Source organism: Dioscorea cayenensis, chromosome 24 (assembly GCF_009730915.1).
Source record: "Dioscorea cayenensis subsp. rotundata cultivar TDr96_F1 chromosome 24, TDr96_F1_v2_PseudoChromosome.rev07_lg8_w22 25.fasta, whole genome shotgun sequence".
NCBI classification, from domain to species: domain Eukaryota; kingdom Viridiplantae; phylum Streptophyta; class Magnoliopsida; order Dioscoreales; family Dioscoreaceae; genus Dioscorea; species Dioscorea cayenensis.
Window position 1 is genome coordinate 52,977 of NC_052494.1, and position 18,725 is coordinate 71,701.

Here is an 18,725-nt window from a genome sequence, read left to right on the forward strand (position 1 = left end):
TCGAAATCTATACCTTGCCGTTGTTTGTATCCTTTTGCCACCAAGCTCGCCTTATGTTTAACTACATTCCCACCAGAATCTCGTTTCACCTTGAACACCCATTTCAGTCCGATGGGGTACTGTCCTGATGGTAGTTCAGTGAGATACCAAGTTTTATTGTCTTCAATGGACTCTAGTTCCCTCTTCATGGCCTGCACCCACACATCTTCACTTACAGCCTCCTGATACGAAGTGGGCTCCTCAGCCTCCATTAGTAGCAGATGTTCAAAAGATTGGTCTTCTTCTGTCTCAGCGTAGATGTCCGTGAGCATTCGATAACGACTTGATCTCTCGCTATCATCCGGTGTGACACAGTGTGTGTCTTCAGTGAATGCAATTATAGGTACAGCTGTGGACAATGTTACCGAGGGTGTGATGGAAATTGTTGCCGACTCTATTGCTCCTTCATGCGATTCATTCCCTTCATCTAGTGATGTTCCCATTGTGTCTGTCATGTTTCCTTCCATCCTAGTACTTTCTCTTGGTGTATCATCTGGCATCTCAATAGTGGTTGCAATTGCAAACTCTGGTTGACCATTAGTATCTTCTTCAGTGCAATCACTCCACTGCCATTTTTCATCTTCCTGAAAACACACATTTCGGTTTATATGAAGCTTACCTTGATGTGGGTCATATAGGCGGTGGGCCTTGCTTACATCCTCCACCCCAATGTATATCATTGGTTGACTACGGTCATCGAGTTTCTTGAGATAAGGGTGTGTTACTAAAGCGTGGGCCACACATCCAAATACTATCAGGTGATCAAGAGAGGGTTTTTTTCCAGTCCAGGCTTCATAGGGAGTGCTTTCTCTCAGCGCTTTTGTTGGTAGGCGATTCAGTAGGTAGACAGAATGCTTTACTGCTTCACCCCAGAACCTCCCCGGGACACTCATGCTCTTGAGTAAGGATCTCGCCATGGCCATCACCGTTCGGTTCTTTCGTTCCACCACGTCGTTCTGCTGCGGGGTATAAGGAGCAGTGAAATGTCTTTCTATACCATGTTCTTCACAATACCTTGTAAATTCCTTTGATAGGAATTCGCCTCCACGATCTGATCGTAATGTTTTGATCTTGTGCTCCGACACATTCTCCGCCAAGGTTTTGAACTTTATGAACTCTGCATATGCTTGGTCCTTAGTTTTAAGGAAGAACACCCACATCCACCGGCTGTGATCATCTACAACAAGAAAAAAATATTTATTACCTCCCATGGTGCAAGGCGATATCGGCCCACACAGGTCAATGTGCACTAGCTCTAACGGCTTCGCTGCTCTAAAGTGTGCGTGATCTGGGAACGGATTCCTTGTTTGTTTGGCTACAAGGCATCCTTCACAGATCTTGTTAGGTTGAGTGATAGCAGGGAGGCCGACGGCCAACTGATTTTCAGCCATAAGCTTCAAGGCCCGGAAGTTGACATGCCCCAATCTTGCGTGCCATAGCCATGTCGGGTCCTCCAAGTTGGCCAAGAAACACGATGGCTTGCATCCCTCTAACTTGACTTTGTATAATCTGTTTGACGAGCATTTCACTCGCATTAGTAGTGTGCCACTTCTGTCATACACTCTCAGTAAGTCTCCTGCCATTTTGACTTCATTTCCCTCCTCAGTCATTTGACCAAGGCTAATGATATTGTTGCATAATTTTGGAATGAAATAAACTTCAGACAAAGCCCATTGATCTCCATTCTTGCACTGAAACAGAATAGTGCCTTTTCCCATTATTTCAAATGTTGATCCATCACCAAATTTTACCATTCCAGTAATGCTTTCATCTAACTTAAAGAATTTTCCTTTTTCTCCCGTCATGTGATTACTAGCACCATTATCTAAGTACCAAATATCAGTATGTACATCACCCTCTTTAGCGCCAAACAATCCGGGTATTACCTTCTCTTCATTCAATAATACTACACCATGTTGCTTCTGTTCCTTGTATTCCATCTTCTGAGCTACAGACAGCATCAACGTCGGCTCCTCTTCTTGGTTGTTTATGAGATTCACTTCATCTTCTCGTCGTTTACTCCAACATTCAGAGGCAAAATGTCCCATTTTATCACAGTTGAAACATTTTATATGTTGTTTATCTCTACTTCCACTTGCACCATCCAAGCGTGACAATGCTGTGCCACCGCGTCCTCCACTGTGCCGTCCACGTCCTCTGCCCCGAGCTTTACCCCAGCCTTGACCCTCAGAGCTGGTAACACCATGTCTTTGTTGCTCCCCACTGACTCTCTTAGTGCGAGCAACCCACTCTTCATAAGTGAGGAGAAGCTGGTTGCCTTGCTTATTATCTTTCTTAACCCTCTCCTCATAAGCTTTTAGACGACCTATAGCTTCTTCAAACGGCATCTCATCCACGTCAAACAGCTGCTCAAGTGAGGCCACTACTTGAAGGTATTTGCTTGGAACCGAGTTAAATAGCTTCTTCACAAGTGTGCCATCCTTCACAGAAGCTCCAAGCTCACTAAGTTTGTTAGCCACACCACTGATTTTCCCAGCGAAAACATCTATGGAGTCCACCTCGTCCATCCTCAGAGCTTCGAAGTCGCTCATGAGAGTTTGCACTCTTGCTTTCTTTACCCTATCCACACCAAGGTATCGAGTCTTGAGGCTCTCCCATGCCTCCTTTGCCGTTTTTTTCTTTGCTATCTGCAGCAGCACATCTTCAGGAACGGCTTGAAAAATGCATGCGCGAGCCAACTTATCTTTCCTCACATCCACCGCCACTCCGGCCACCGGCTCAACAACTTCCCATACCCCTTGGGCGTCCATATTAGCCTCCATCTTGATCGCCCACGTAGAATAGTTTGTGGACGTAAGCATCGGATAGTGCAAAGGCACCATCCCATCCCTCGTCGCTTGCTGTGTTGAGATCGACATATCTTCAAGACGAAGGTACTTTGGCATGCACCTGGAAGCTCGACGGCGCTCTGATACCAGATGTTGGTTTCAAGCCTGTGAACAGTCACGATCGGCAGCTGCAGGTGCAAAGCTGTTTGGCCTGTGAACAATAAGAGGAAAAGAAAACAAGTGGAGAAGAAAGGATTTAGTCTTCCAAAGAGACCAATTCTCTCATTCTAATTCATTACAACAGGATGCTTAATATATTACACATAACTAAAGTAAAGAAAAGAAACAAAGGAAATGACAACACAGCAGTTTTTTTTCAAAAAAAACAGGAAGATAGGATAGCAAATAAAGACCAGGATCTGGGCTGGTAAACACTAAATCCTACTTGTTGTACGAGATACAATCAAACAAGAAACAGTACCAAGCATCATGTGCTACCACCTGAACCCATTGGCTAGCCTACCCCTTTCACTAGCAATCATGTCTAGTGACCTGGCTGTTAAGGCATGCTAAGTCAACAGGCTAACACCACCCACGTCTGGATTAACACCAACATGCTTGCTGCTGTCGCCAACGTTGCATGATGTCGCTGCAGCCATCGCCTTGTTGCTGTCATTGCCTGTCATCATCGCCGTCTCATATTGAGGCCGCCATCGTTGCTGATGTTGCCACGTTGTATGCAAAAACCAAAGCCAGCTCTTCACTGATGTTGCTGTCAGAGAGGAATGGAGACTGGTGAGGAAACTGGCACAAGTCTTTGAAGACGCCTGAAGGACTGAGATGACAAAGAAATGAAGAAGAAGATGATGCCAGTCTGCCATCACCGGCAAGAAAGAAAAGGTGTTGCTGACCGTGTTGAGAAAGGTCAAAAGAAAAAAAAAACAGATCCAAAAAAAAAGGATGAAGAAGCTCGTTTACCTCCATCTCGGCGCCGTGCCTCTCATGCATACCAACGCACAAGCTTCAAAGGTTACTGCTAGTTCACGTCTGTTCACGTCTCGTCACATCTGTTTAGGACCCCGCCGCTATCATGCATGCCAACACACAAGCTTCAAAGGTTATTGTTATTTCAAAGAAGAGACAGGTTTCTCATCTTGTCCAGACTTCTTCATTTGCAATACAAATTAAAGATGTGATGGTGTCAATGCAAATAGCACAGAGACGGAAACTTTCACAATATTATTCGCACGTCATGTCATACCTGGACAAATGCCAACATCTGTTCAAGGCAAGTGCCATCAGTCAGTCATGGCTCTGTTGCAACAATGCAATCAAAATGCCATCAGTTGCACTTCATGATGCAATCCTCCAAGAAATGGAAGATGTACCAACACAAACAGTACCATCACCTGCAAGTTTGCCACTAAGATTTAAAGTTGGAGAACGCGCTACTGTGCAGGAGGTTGCGACGCCTGAACGTGTGGATAGCTTTGAAGGAGGAAAAGATGACATATACGCCAATATATATATATATATATATATATATACATATAACATATGATTCGAGGTTTGGGACTTGGGAGGCCAAGAACGGCTGAGAACATGTTGGGCAACATACTTTCGAGGAACACATGCTATTATTGCAGTGATAGACAGCGCTAATAGAGCTCGTATCTCCATCATGAAAGATGAACTCTTCAGGCTCCTACAGCACGGAGATCTTGAACATTCTATTGTGCATGTCTTTGCCAACAAACAGGACCTCAAAGCCATGACTCCAGCAGAGATTACAGACGCACTCTCCCACCATAGCATCAAGAACCATGATTGGCACATTCAAGCCTACTGTGCGCTCACGGGCGAAGGTCTATATGATGGCTTGGGTTGGATTGATCAGAAGGTTTCCGGGAAGCCTAACTCATCCTAAACTTTGATGCATTTGGAGATGCATTCTGTTTTCCTTTTTATAAGCACTAAGCTGGTCCACAGTGTGATGTTCTTTGTAAACTAGCAATATGGCGAAACAACAACAGGAATGTATTTCCTTTTAACTTTGTACAAAGATGAAAAATAGGGTTTGCATGTTTTGCAGTGCATTCAAAATAAAAAAAAATAGTTTCTTTTTCAAAAAGCTTGCTGATGAATCTACTACCAAGATTACCGCTGCCATAAGAAGTCGTTGCTCACTGTAGTGATGTGAATCGGATTCCTGCTATATGTAATACCAAACATTCTAAGACATAGTCAACTCATTCATCAAATAATGTTGTAACAGCTGAAGGATTAATGGGCATGAGACAAACCTTGGTGATTTGTGAACAAGTTTGCAGCATTGATCGGGGATCCTCCTGAGGTTTCCTCCGACGCCTGTTATGGCCGTCGAGACATTTTCTGCAGCATCAAACTCCACCAGAAGATAAAACCTGGCCAAGCAAAATCCCACACATTTAACAGCATTAAGGAAAACAAAAAAACAGAAAAAATCAAAAGAAATGATGTAATTTATATGTTCCGATTGATGATAGACATTTTGCCATGAATTGAAGAATATATGAACAGGTTTGATTTTGCTGAGAAAAGCAGAATATCATATTGAATAAGACAAGAAGAAGCAGATAGAAATGGGCATGGAGGATAAGCACAAACAATTGTGGAATTGGAGACACTAGAATTAGGAAACATGAGCACTTGAAAGAAAAAAAAGAAAGAGAAAAGAAAAGTTCAATGCTTTGAATGTAACAGACGAGAGCAAAAGCTGGAAAATCGAAAGTGATGATGAAATTCATTTACAGGAAAAAATTAAACCAGACATCCTACAGATAAAATGCTGGTTCTCAAGAGAACAAAAAAGTACCAAGAAACAAAGGTAAAGTAAATGAATTGACTGAAATTGGAGACCGATTAGAAATTCTTAAACAATGCTTTTGTCCTCAAATCATGGTAATTTGCAAGAAGAACACTTTGATAGAGAGTAGCAAAAACACTGTTTCCATCTTCCAATTCATTTCCTATCTGTTCCTTGATGATTTAGTCCTGAATATGAACATTTTTTTTAAATAAAAAAAATGATAATAATTTGAAAAACCATGCAATGGTATATATGCATACGTACTTGATTTATTAGGAAAGAAGAATCCAAAAAAAAAAAATCCCATTACACAAGAGATACACATGGAGCTCTCAAAGCATGCGTGCTCACACATCTAAAAGCCAGGATCACCATGCATATGAGAATGAATAAATCTCAAGAGATGCATGCATATGTGCATGACAAAAAATAAAAAAATAAGAAGTATGCATACGTGCATGGCAAAAATAAAATATAATAAAAAAATAAAAAAAATGAAAAGCATACATACATGAATGGCAAAAAAAATATAAAAAAATAAAAATATATATATATATATATAATAAAATTAAAAAATTAAAAAAATTAAAATCCTTGGGAATGCAACCCAACATTACATCATGCCATGCATGCATGATTTAGCTTTGTCATGATATATATCTCATGAGTTTAAACCAAAGGCTTGATTGATTGTAAAAGGGTTAGTAACGGTGATAATATTGGCTTCATTATCATTATATATATATATATATATATATATAAATCATTAACAATGTTTCCAAACCTGAATGAGTATCCCAACAATCCATTTGAAATGTTTAATGAAGAGAATGCTGGTGATGCTGATTAAATAAGGAAGAAGATGGTGACTACAATGATACAAACCATGAAGAGAACTAGGGGATGTGCAGTAATAAAAAAAAAGGTTCGGACAAATATATCAAATACCGACGTTGCTAGTAACTCCGAGAGTAAATGACATGTTGTTATCCTCTTTGGGATTAAGGCATGGCCTTATGCCAACATCTGACACTTATCCCAGGGTAGTGAAAAAATTACTTGGTCCGAAGCAATAACAAGAATGTTCAATCCAAGGAAACGACAAATTTTAGAAAATATATTAAAGATGGAAATGATATATATATATATATATATATCTTAAGGCAATAATGAGAAAGACATTTTAATGAAACATGCAACGCGGTGATAAAGCACTGACAATGGCGAATTTCAAGGTGATAACGAGATATATATATCTCAAAGTAGCAATGAGGCATGCAACGCGGTGATAAAGCACAAGCAACGGCAATGATATAAGACATATGTATAAATATATAAATTATATGCTAATGATGTAATGAATATAATAAAATAACAAAATTTATAATTCACAAATCTTCTTTCTTTTACTTGTACTTGAGCCCTTAATCAAAGGTTCCCAAGATTTCATTCTAGGGTAATTAATAATAGAGGCTTGTCTTTGTTAGAAGTAGAAGAACCCATGAAACAAATATGATATTTTTGCTTTGATATATCATCTGGTATCTTTGACACACCCCTTGCGAAGGCGTACCGCAAGTGTAGGTTGTCAAATTAATAAAGTACCATGGTGAATGGGTAGTCGTATCCACAGAGAATAGTGATCAGAAACAAAAGAATTGCTATTTAACTATGGTGAAGATGATTCAAAGTGGTGTGAACAATATCGATGCAAATAGAAATAAAAAGAATAAGAAGGAGACGCAATAAAATGATAGGAGAGGCAATCGATTGAAAGTGGGGCACCCGGACATTGATCACCCTAGGATTATTACTTTAAGTGCAAGGCCAATCATTATATCTCCTAACTGATGTTTAATGAGTCGTGGAGATCCTTAAACACACGGTCCCAAACCTAAGGTCAACCGTGACTATCCCTACACTATAGGCCCCGACGGAAAGAAATGCTCTCGACGCCTCACACTGTGTGGGGTTGCAAGAAGCTCTAGGGACTCCAAGTGATAAACCCTATTCCCTAATCTAGATCTAACCCTTTGGTTTAGGCAAAAGACCCCTAGTTACAATTAAGCCCCAGTACTAAGGATTACTTTAATGCTTCACTCTGTTGCTTGTGCAACTAAGATCCAGCGGAGTTCCTCTTATAGCACTTCACTTTATTGTGACCGCAAAGAACTCTTGGAATACGGAGGTAGGATAAATTACACCGGAAGAGAAAGGGGATGTTCCGCTACCTCTCAACTCACTTCTCAATCCTCTTCAATCTAGCTTTGTCTAACCCTCATGGTGTGTCACTCATCCACAAAGATTACCAAGATGGATTCTCAACCCTAGTGTCACTCTAAGGGAAAATCACTTCAACAAGTATTTAAGATTGGAACTCAAGTAGGACATCAATTAAAGAAAACATAATGAAAGGTCAATGAAACAAAATCATCTTAGGGTTTACAAGTCGAAGAACCCACTAGGGGTTTAGCTCTCCATGGAGCAAGATACAATCAATAATGAAATTGAAAGTAGAAACATGCAATCCATAAGTAAAACCCCCTTGTAGTCCGTATCGATGGTCTTGTGGAGTAGCCTCGTCTTCTCCAAAGGTTCCCTCGTCAAGCCTAGGGCACACCTTGCCGAATCGATGCTGACGAAAGCTCCCCCAATAACTATCTTCCGAAGGAACACGGTGTTGAAAGCCGTAGAACCACTCCAAAAATATTGCCAAAGCCTCTCCAAACCCTAGCCGCGAGCACCTCTGAAGTTGGGGAAAAGATGAGATAAAGATGGGAAAAAGATCTTTCAAAACACCTCAAATAGCGACTTAAATAGGGATGGAATCGGGCATCCACACGAGTGTGTGGAATTTCCACAGGCCCATGTGAATCTCCAGGAATTGAATTTTCAGCCCGCTATGAACAGTAACTGCTACAGTGATTTGCTATAGTAACTGCTACAATACTTCGCCAAAATGCTCTTAAATCCACACTTTTCATCGAGGCCACATGAATGGGCACACATCCACGCAGTAGATCGCATTACATCTTCAAAAAAATCACATTTGACGGAGATCTTACTAGTGTTACACAAGTCAAAACACATGAGCGTGACTGGCTTTATACCCCTCTAATTTGCATGTTCACTCGAGCACAACGGAGGTTGGCACACACTCACATGTCTTTGAGCACAACTTGTGTCTTCACGTTTGTTCACTCCAAAATTTCATCAACAAATTACATCCATGATCTACTTTTGGTTTCTTTCTTTCATAATTGTCTTCACAACCCTACATGCGCAAAAGAACACAAATACACATGCATAAGCGATAAAACCTGAGAAAAGCAATGCTCTATATAAGAAAAGAATACTTTGTATTACTATTACACAAGCACTTATCAATATTCTTCACAGACATGATGCCAGACGCGTATTTTCGATCCCAGAAATATATTAATGTCTTCAAGAAAACATTCATCACTTTCCTACATAAATATATGTGGAAAAACCCTAATCTTTATAAATAGATATATATATATATATATGTGTGTGTGTGTGTGTGTGTGTGTGTGTGTGTGTGTGTGTGTGTGTGTATGTGTGTGTGTGTGTGTGTGTGTGTGTGTGTGTGTGTAGATATACATTTATCCTTTAAATACTCTAATTAACATATTAATGTCTTTTAACATGTACAACATCCGTCTAGAAAAATCCTAATTAATATATTAATATCATCAAGAAAACATCCATCTTTCTCTTACATAAGTACATGTGGATATGTAAAGATAGCTTGTTTATATGTATGCCTTGAACCTTGTTTGAAGGGAAGGATATGAGAACCCTACAGAGAACACATACAATTCAATGGCCAAGAGAACAAGTAAACTGTTGTTGCCAATGAAATATCACAATCACTTTTTGCATCACCAGTATCACCATTAACGTGCATCCTCAAAATTAAGATAAACAGAAACAAATAAAGTAACTACAGTCTTGAAAGAGTCATGGATTTTTGTGAGCATATCCTTGTCACATAGCCACTCAATGTTCGGCACGGCGATGAAGTGCGGGTAAAGCTTGCTGCGCGTGCACATAACACTAATGAGCCAGTGAGCAGCGGCGCCGTCGATCTCATACTCATAATAAACCTGCCCATTACCGTCCTTCTTCTCCACTGCGCACACAGTATCAACGCTGGAGATTAAGTCCTGGAGCTCAACGTCGGACAAGGCAAGGTTGGAGTGGACGGTGTCCATAGGAGCGAGAGCTCAGAAGCCGGTGAGGTAGGTGAGGTAGACGCGCTCAGAATGCTTCTTAGGGTTGAAAAACTCAGAGTCAGTGCCGTTGGTGCCCTTCTCCACCTTGGAAACAAGGCAGTCTTTCCAGATGGAAGGGACCTCGTAGGTGTACTCGGAGGTGTCTTGTTTGGAGAAGTTACCGCTATAGTTGGCTTCATTGGTGGTGATAAGTGGTAGAGGTTGAAGGAAGGGGAGGAGAGGGAGAGAAGGAATGAAATAGTAGAGAGGGAGGTGGCCACGGGTTTTAGGAAGGGGAGGTTGGAGGGTTTAGGGTTTAAGCAGGGTTTGATGGAACTTGATGAATTTCACAATGAGAATAATCCATATGAAAAGCCACGATCTTCTTGATTGGAAATTATTTGAGAACAACATAAATTGTGGAAGCGTACCTGCACTTGAATCCATTGATGATGATGATGATAATTGGGCCTTGTGGTTCTTCTAACTGATCACACACAGAGAGGGGATATGGGAACCCTAATTCAAAAAAACTTAATTATGAATCTCAGGTCATTGTGTGCTCAGTCAAGGACCACACCCTATTTATAAGAAACCTTTATGTGGCTAATTACAAGTCTGCAATCATAGACTTGACGATTTTGCCCTAGGAATTCTACACAACATATGATTAATATGTAAATCCACACATTTAAAATTAGATAATTAAAACCCTATCCAAACTTTAATTAGATCACCACAATCGGTTTCATTTAAAATTAAATATGATAAGATATACATTATCATAAATATTATTTGTGTACGTCTACACAACTTGTGCACATATATCCGTAAATCCCTACATGATGTGTGGTCCAAAACCCAACAATCTCCCACTTGGACCATACAATCATGCATCTTTAGGAATTAAAAAAAATGTATATAAATTACCATCAATAACCAAAATGTGATCACAACTGAAAAATTACCTAGATAAATCCCGTCCATTAGCCTCATCAATACATAGAACAAAGGGGCAGTCGTCACCAGTATAATGCAACTAAACCCACAATGATCACATATACCGATTTAACTAATGACATAGATCAAGTGTGGATGTGTAGCATGGAAATTACAAGCTAATGTGATCTACGTTTGTCTATTTCCAACTGGTCCAACTTTAATAACTTTATGAGATCAAAGTTCAGAGTAAAACAATGAATAATCTAAAAATTTCATAAAATCTCTTAGAAATGTCATGACACTAATATAAATATTAAGCTAACTAAATATAAACTCCTACTAATTAAAGCATCTTTACTAATGCCAATCATATAAGCAACATGCTTGTTGAAAACTACAGGTGCTAATGCAAGTGGATCCACAATAATGGACTTTATCCTTATGAGCTCAATTTTCACATAACCACTCTAAACTCTCTCTCTATGTTTGGTGGCTCAATTATCGAGCCCTTTAATTTCCCAACTAAATGACACAAATCAAGGAGTACTCCTGTATATTCCTCACCCTTATACCTCATAAAGACTAGTTTCCTTATAGTAGTGCTAGTCTAGTCTCCGACCTTATCACTTCTTACGAAGCACTCTTCTAGGGTGTCGAGGAATTACAAATATCTTTTTTCTCAAACGTAGTGTCCTGAAAAACCTTCAGGATTGTATTCTTCATGATCATTAAACTGATACGGTTAAACCGCTCCCACCTCTCAAAGACCCTCTTATAATGAATGGAGCTTTGATCTATCAGAGGTGCAAGACATGATTCTCCTAACGCATGTTGAGATCCACACATCCCAAAATGAGTGTTACTTTATCTTTCCAAACCTAAAATTTTATGCCATTAAGTGTAGCAAACACATTATTAACACTCATGATGGCAACTGTACAGAGAGCAATAATAAATAATTAGCTCACAGTTAAATTAAATAGAGTTCTAATAATCAAAACATACAAATAACAACAACCCATCTTCAAGTTAATCGAGTAACATCAAATCTATTCTTTGGACAAAGATTCAATTCACTAGTAATTAACTTGTTGCAATAATCAAGTTTTATAGTAAAATCCAGTAAAATATAAAGTCTTCTTTTGGGCCCACTAAATACTCATAATAGACACTTTATAACTATAAACAACTTATTACCACATGTGCAAACAAATCTCTGCCAGACAACAGTCTTCCTGTAGGCTGACGTGTTGACTACATGAGAATAAGCATGCACTAATACCACGGTTATTCACAAACAAAAAGTTTTCACAACAGAGGCCACTTTGGTGATGATGTTGCTTCTACCAATTGCAGTAAATACCCAATAAAGCTTATAAAAGCAACTCTAAGTTGTTATTTTTCCTAATGATTATTAAAATAACTTTATAATCATGAACAAAAATTAAATTCATGTTATTTTAAAAATAAACCTCAATAATTAAACTAAAATCCGAATATTATCTTAATTCAAAATCAAAGTAACATTTAAATTAATATTATCTCCTTAACTCTGAATTTGATAATCATGAAAATAAACTTAATATAAATATATATTGAAATCTGTGAGCATAATCTATAACAAAATCCATCTTAATCACAGATTCAATTTTATGGATTGATTAATGCATAAATATAACTTTAAATAGTAGATAATGGGCTTGTTTGGATGAGCTTTTGGAAAACCCAGAAGTGCTTTTTTATAAGTTAAGCACTTCTGGGTTCAAAAAAAGTTGTTTGTATTGGCTTTTCTGCAAGGCGTAGAAAAGCTGAAAAACAGCTTTTTCGGAAGCTAGTGATGAGCGACTCGAAAAAGGCTGTTTTTTAGCACTTACGCTTGCAAAGCTCTGACATACAAACTACAAAAATATAAAAGTGCTTAACTTACTCTGGAAAAGCACTTTTTCCAGAAGCACTTCTATTAAACTTAAAAAAAGTGCTTTTTTGAGAAGCCAACCCAAACAAGGCCAATGTATATATGGCCAATCAACTATTGTCAAAATCCATAAGTCAGCAAATCAAGTTTAAGTGGGTAACTATAATCCGATGACCACAAACACTTTAGTGTGTAATCAAAAGCTCCACACATATCACACAAGTCTCAGTGTCCATGAGATCAGAGGGCCCACATTCATGAAAATCATATTATATATATATATATATAAATCAACTAATGATTTTCAAAATTTCCGAAGGACTCTCATGAGATTAAAATAAGCAATTAAATTTAACATACATACATGGATATCGAATCAACGTGTAATTATCACACTAATCACATATATATGTTAACACCAATCACATATATATGTTAAGGAAGTCAAATGATTTCTGCATTGAGATCACTATATATATATAACTCAATATAATTTTATATTAGCATGAAAATCAACCCAAACATGCAAATAAAATTATATATATAAATCAATAAATTCAAGCATTAAGATTTAATCAAAAGATCTAATCAATCATAAATCCCAAATAATTCCAAAGCAAGATCGCTCTAGTACCACTTGATGGATTTCACAATGGGAATAATCCCTATGAAAAGCTAGGATCTTCTTCTTGATTGAAAATTATTTGGAAATAACATAGATTGCGGAAGCATACCTGCACTTGAATCCATTGATGATGATGATAATTGAGCCTTGTGGTTCTTTTAACTGATCACACGCAGAGAGGGGATATGGGAACCCTAATTCAGAAAGACTTAATTCTGAATCTCAGATCATTGCATGCTCAATCAGGGGCCACACCATAATTATAAAAAACCTTTATGTGGCTAATTACAAGTCTGCAATCATAGACTTGACGATTTTGCCCCCAGCAATTATACACAACATATAATTAATATGTAAATCCACACATTTAAAATTAGATAATTAGAACCCTATCCAAACTTTAATTAGATCATCACAATTGGGTCCATTCAAAATTAAATATGATAAGATATACACAATCATATATATTATTTGTGTACATCTACACAACTTGTGCACATATATCCTTAAATCCCTACATGATGTGTGGCCCAAAATCCAACAAGGTTTAGGGTTAGGGTTGGAGGTGGAGGAGAAGGTGGTGGAGAGGTTGGTGGTGAAGAGGATGGCCATGGGATTATTAGGGTTGGATTGAGAAGAAGGAGAAGAAAGAAAGAGGTGGGTGTTGCTGTTATCCACACTTGGATGGTTGGGTAGGTTTGGGTGGTTTGGTTTTGTCCACGTGGATGTTTTTTTTTGGATTTATTAAATAAATATATAAATAATTAAAAATATATATGTAAGATCAAAGATCATATTATGCATTGGGAAATTGGACATGATGATCATGTTGTTAGGTTTTTTGGGTTCTAACAATTAACCATATTTATGTTGCATGTATTCTATTGAAATTAATTTATTAAAAAATATATCATTTTTTCGTTTAGTGGTTTGGAAGTAATTTGTGTGTGTCGCATGTGATCTTTTGGAAATAAAGTACTTATATGATGAAAGTAAATTTACTAATTTATAGTTTTATTAGTGTTTTAAAAATTTGTAGTGTAGAATAAATAAACTATTAAATTATATTAAAGTTCAAATTTACGACAGGTTCTAATGGAAATGAGTTGGATTTCTGACCACATTCTCGATAGGGCCCTCTTATCTCTTCTTTCTCTGAGCTCAGGTTATGGAAGATGGAACCGAGAAAGAAGTATTAGCAACAACTGGTTTTATCACATGACAGTAGCTGCGTTAAGTATCCCGTAGACAGTATATTCACAAGAATGAAACTCAAAGGAATTGATGGAAGCCCTCACAAGCGGTGAAGCATGTGGTTTAATTCGATACGAACCGAAGAACCTTACTAGATGGATTTCTTTGGGAAGTAATAAGCCCCTTTGACATCTCTTCATCTACAAAGAATTCTTGACATGAAAACACAAGACAAAGGGCTGATATAAAACTAATAGCTTCAATTTTTTGGTCTAGGATAACAAAATTATTGCTTTGGATATCTTGAACAAAAAAAAAACATAGATTGGCCTCCCCTTGGCAATATGTGTGTTTTGCAATGTTGTTGTATAGGAAACTGACTATCAGTTCTTGCAATGCTCCTTCATTTTAAAGTGCCCAACCTTAGTATCTGAGACATGATCCTCCTAAGAGACTAACCTTGAATATGACTCCCGGGATATTTAGGATCTCTTCATTTGAGTTATTTGGCTAGAAATAAAAAAGTTATAGCCTCATATTCAAATGATATCTCTTTCAGACATCTAAATTTTTATTAAGATTAATCATACTTTTTTTCATTAGTTGTATCTTAGAATTCGAATGGTTGACTTTGAGGGTTAGGGGACGACTCAAGTTATAAAATGAAGCCTCAACTTTCTATCTATTTCTTTGAGGGATGAGATGAGTCCAAGATCATTGACATCCCATGTCATGCCCCGACCCACAGGACCACAGAATGCGACAACCGCCATGTCGATCCCGAGGAGAGACACTCTGCCACTCAACTCTTGGGGCACCGCAAGGCTAACCAATAATATGGAAACAACAATATTTACACTGGTACAAGATATGGAAGTACACTCATACACAGCGGAAGTAGTAACAACAACAAGGATATACATAAAGAGGTTTACAAATGCACAGGGAAGCAACACTAATAACAGTAACAAAGCGAGTTTATCAAAGTTTACAAGTTGCATACTACAAGCCAACAAGGTTTACTACATTCTAGTGGATTCCAAGACTCAACAACATATGCATGAACAAAATAAACATACATGAACTGAACGGAAATGCAATAGAGAAAACAGTAGCAAATGCTCAGCACACTGCCACACCACCGCACCTACTACCTGTAACAGGCTGGGAAGGGGAAAAGGGGGTGAGCAACTAGCGTTACTCAGTGAGGGGAGATTAGCAAACCTCTAATAGAAATATACCACAATGATGACATAAATCTCCAAATATGATATTTACAAATAAAAATAACTAGTTTAGAGCATGAATACATATAATAGCAAACTTTAATACAAAATAGCAAGAAAGATAGAATAAGAAGTCATTCTACCGCAATTAGGGTTTTAGAATATCAAAGTGTAAAACTACTAAATATAGAGTTCTAAATTATAGGAATAAGCTAATCATGAAGCAAAGCTTTCATAATAAACATGTAAATCAAAATAGTTCCCAATTATAAGTATAACAAAGTAAATAACATGAGTTTCACAATAAGTAAACATAATACTAGTACCAAATCGGTTACAGGAGACTGCCCTCCTAAAAGCAACAGTTGGGCTTCGCTCCCTCACCGCAAATTTAATATAACACAACAAAAGAAACAAAAAGGGAGTATATCTCAAACCTATCATAAAACAACACCCAACACTCACCCAACATAAAGTGGTATAAAAACCTCCCTAAACCTTCACCGCTGCCGCATCTAGGTTTAGAGCCATCAAAATACTCATGTCCTTGACGATGACCCATCAGTTTACCGCATGGTGACAACGGCTACTAGATGAATATCCAGTCAGGACTCTACACTCCCACATGAATTGGTCCTCATAGTAATCAGTCGGTCTACCATGCCACCTCAAAAGACTGGCTGTGGAGACCGCCTATTGCAGTAGGGTATCACCATCCAACTCAAACAATAAATACAACTCCACACGGAGTACAATAGCCAACAATACCTTAGCCTTTTCATAAGGAAATGATAAAAGCACAAGCAAAATTCAAGCTTTTAACAAAAATCAATTTACAAAATCCAACACAAGAAACAACATGGAAATTCTATCCTTTCGACAACCAAAAAGGAGTTCGAGCTTAGATTACGCAAAATCAAAGAATTCCACGACAAATCCCAAGTTTCACAAAACAAAGATTTTGCAAACTCCTTGAAGGATTTCAATCACAAGCCAAACAAGAATGTTCAAACACCAAATAAAACATTCAAGATCTTTAACATTCAACAAATACAAAAAAGTATAAACCAATAAAGATTTACCTAATCCATAAATTCATTCCAAAGCAATAAACATCTCAAAATCAATCATGAAACCAACAAAAATCTCATTAAGAAAGATAGAGTATATATAAACATATAAATATTGGTAATCTTCTAATAGGGTCATGCTTAATAATCCCACTCACTAAATTGATGATTTATCTTCCTCGCAAGATAATCATTGGCTAACTCTTTGCCTCAAGCCAAGGCTTCACCTGCTTGCCAATCACAACAAACAACATCAAAGATTAGTACAAAAATCCAAGTAAAGAAACCCTAGATTCCTTGTACCAAACAACCCTAAATCGATCCTAGGGTTAGTTCAAAGCTAGGTCTAAAAGTTACCAATGAAGTCCTAAGGGTTTGAGCTTCACTCTAATCCAAAGAAATCAAAGAAACAACTAAAGCTTATTGGTGCTACAGTAAACTCGAATTACTATAGTAGAACCGGCCATAATACAAAGGGTTTCTCCCGATTTACAACATCTAATCAAGAAATTGTTTTACAAAAAATCACATAAATGAAAAACAAAGGCATTGGCTTCGATTTGAGCCTACAAAAAAACCCAATGAAAGGTGTATTTCTAGGTTTTCAAAGATTTTCAAAACAAAGAAAAACGAGAGAAAATACGGAAGAAAACCTTTGGATTGAATCTCCTACCTTACTCAAGAGGATGTGAGGAGGAGAATGGATGCTTTGATTCACCAGAAAAGCTCGCGAGAGAAATCTCTAAGGTTTGAGGTGTTTGGTCGAACGAGCTAAAGCAAGTAGAAGAAGAAGGAAAGAAGAAAGAAGTAATGAAGAATTCGTGATGCTATAGTAACATGCTGCTACAGTGCTGGCTAAAACAACTACAGTGTTTGGCTGACTATAGATACAGTAAAAATTGGTTATAGCATCCCAACAATTAATAGAGCACCTATGAATAGATGATTCAATGGGTGATCATTTCCTAGAAGCTTTGTCTTGGTTTTTCTCATTTTCCTTCTAGTTGTCTTGGTTTTTTTTGGAATTACCTACCCATCTCAATATATATGACTCATCCCCTATACTCTTCTTTTTTTCTAGTCTCTTATACCTTTTTTTGTATCCCTCTAGTACCCTCTCCTTTGTACCACACTCTCTGTATTTGTATTTGTAATAGCTATACCTCTAATATATTTCACGTGATTTATTTATCTTCTTAAAAAAAGCTATATTATAGTTATGTGATATTATAGAAACTAAACCAAATACTAATTATAACATTTATGGATTTTGTTGGGTTGCATATTAGGAATGCTAATATTTATTATTGGTAATGTGAGAAAATTATAAATGCATTGATGCCCTTTTGGCCTACTAGTTATTAGTACTGAGTTATTTGCGCAGAATGTTTATTTTTAGGAGGGTCTAAAATCAAATCACAAGTCCTACGCAAGGTGAGAGCATAGGTTTTGTTAAGCTTACAGTTACTCTCCATCTTTGTGCACATCCATGATTTTTTTTAAATTGGGTAGCCTATCCGTAAAAATAAAAAAAATAAAAAATAATGTATTAATAAATAAATTGTCACATCAATCATCGAATGAACTTTATGAAAATGATTAGATTCAAATATGTCCATTGGCAATAACATTATTTACATGATTTGGACATTTAAATTGACAATGACTTTGACCTATTAGAGCATATATATGCACACATTCTACACTCAAATATGAACAATGCTGTTATGTTCAACTTGTCTGATATGAATATCCTTTAAATTATTATAAAGTTTTACATGCCTACCAGCCAAATAAGTCTGAATATTATAAAATTCAATATGAGCTAATTATACCAAG

The 18,725-nt window shown here is 37.5% G+C and overlaps 1 pseudogene; it reads right to left on the reverse strand.

The window, feature by feature from the left end:
- Positions 1-9,596: 9,596 nt before the first annotated feature.
- Positions 9,597-10,361, reverse strand: LOC120252887 (annotated as a pseudogene).
- Positions 10,362-18,725: the final 8,364 nt, after the last annotated feature.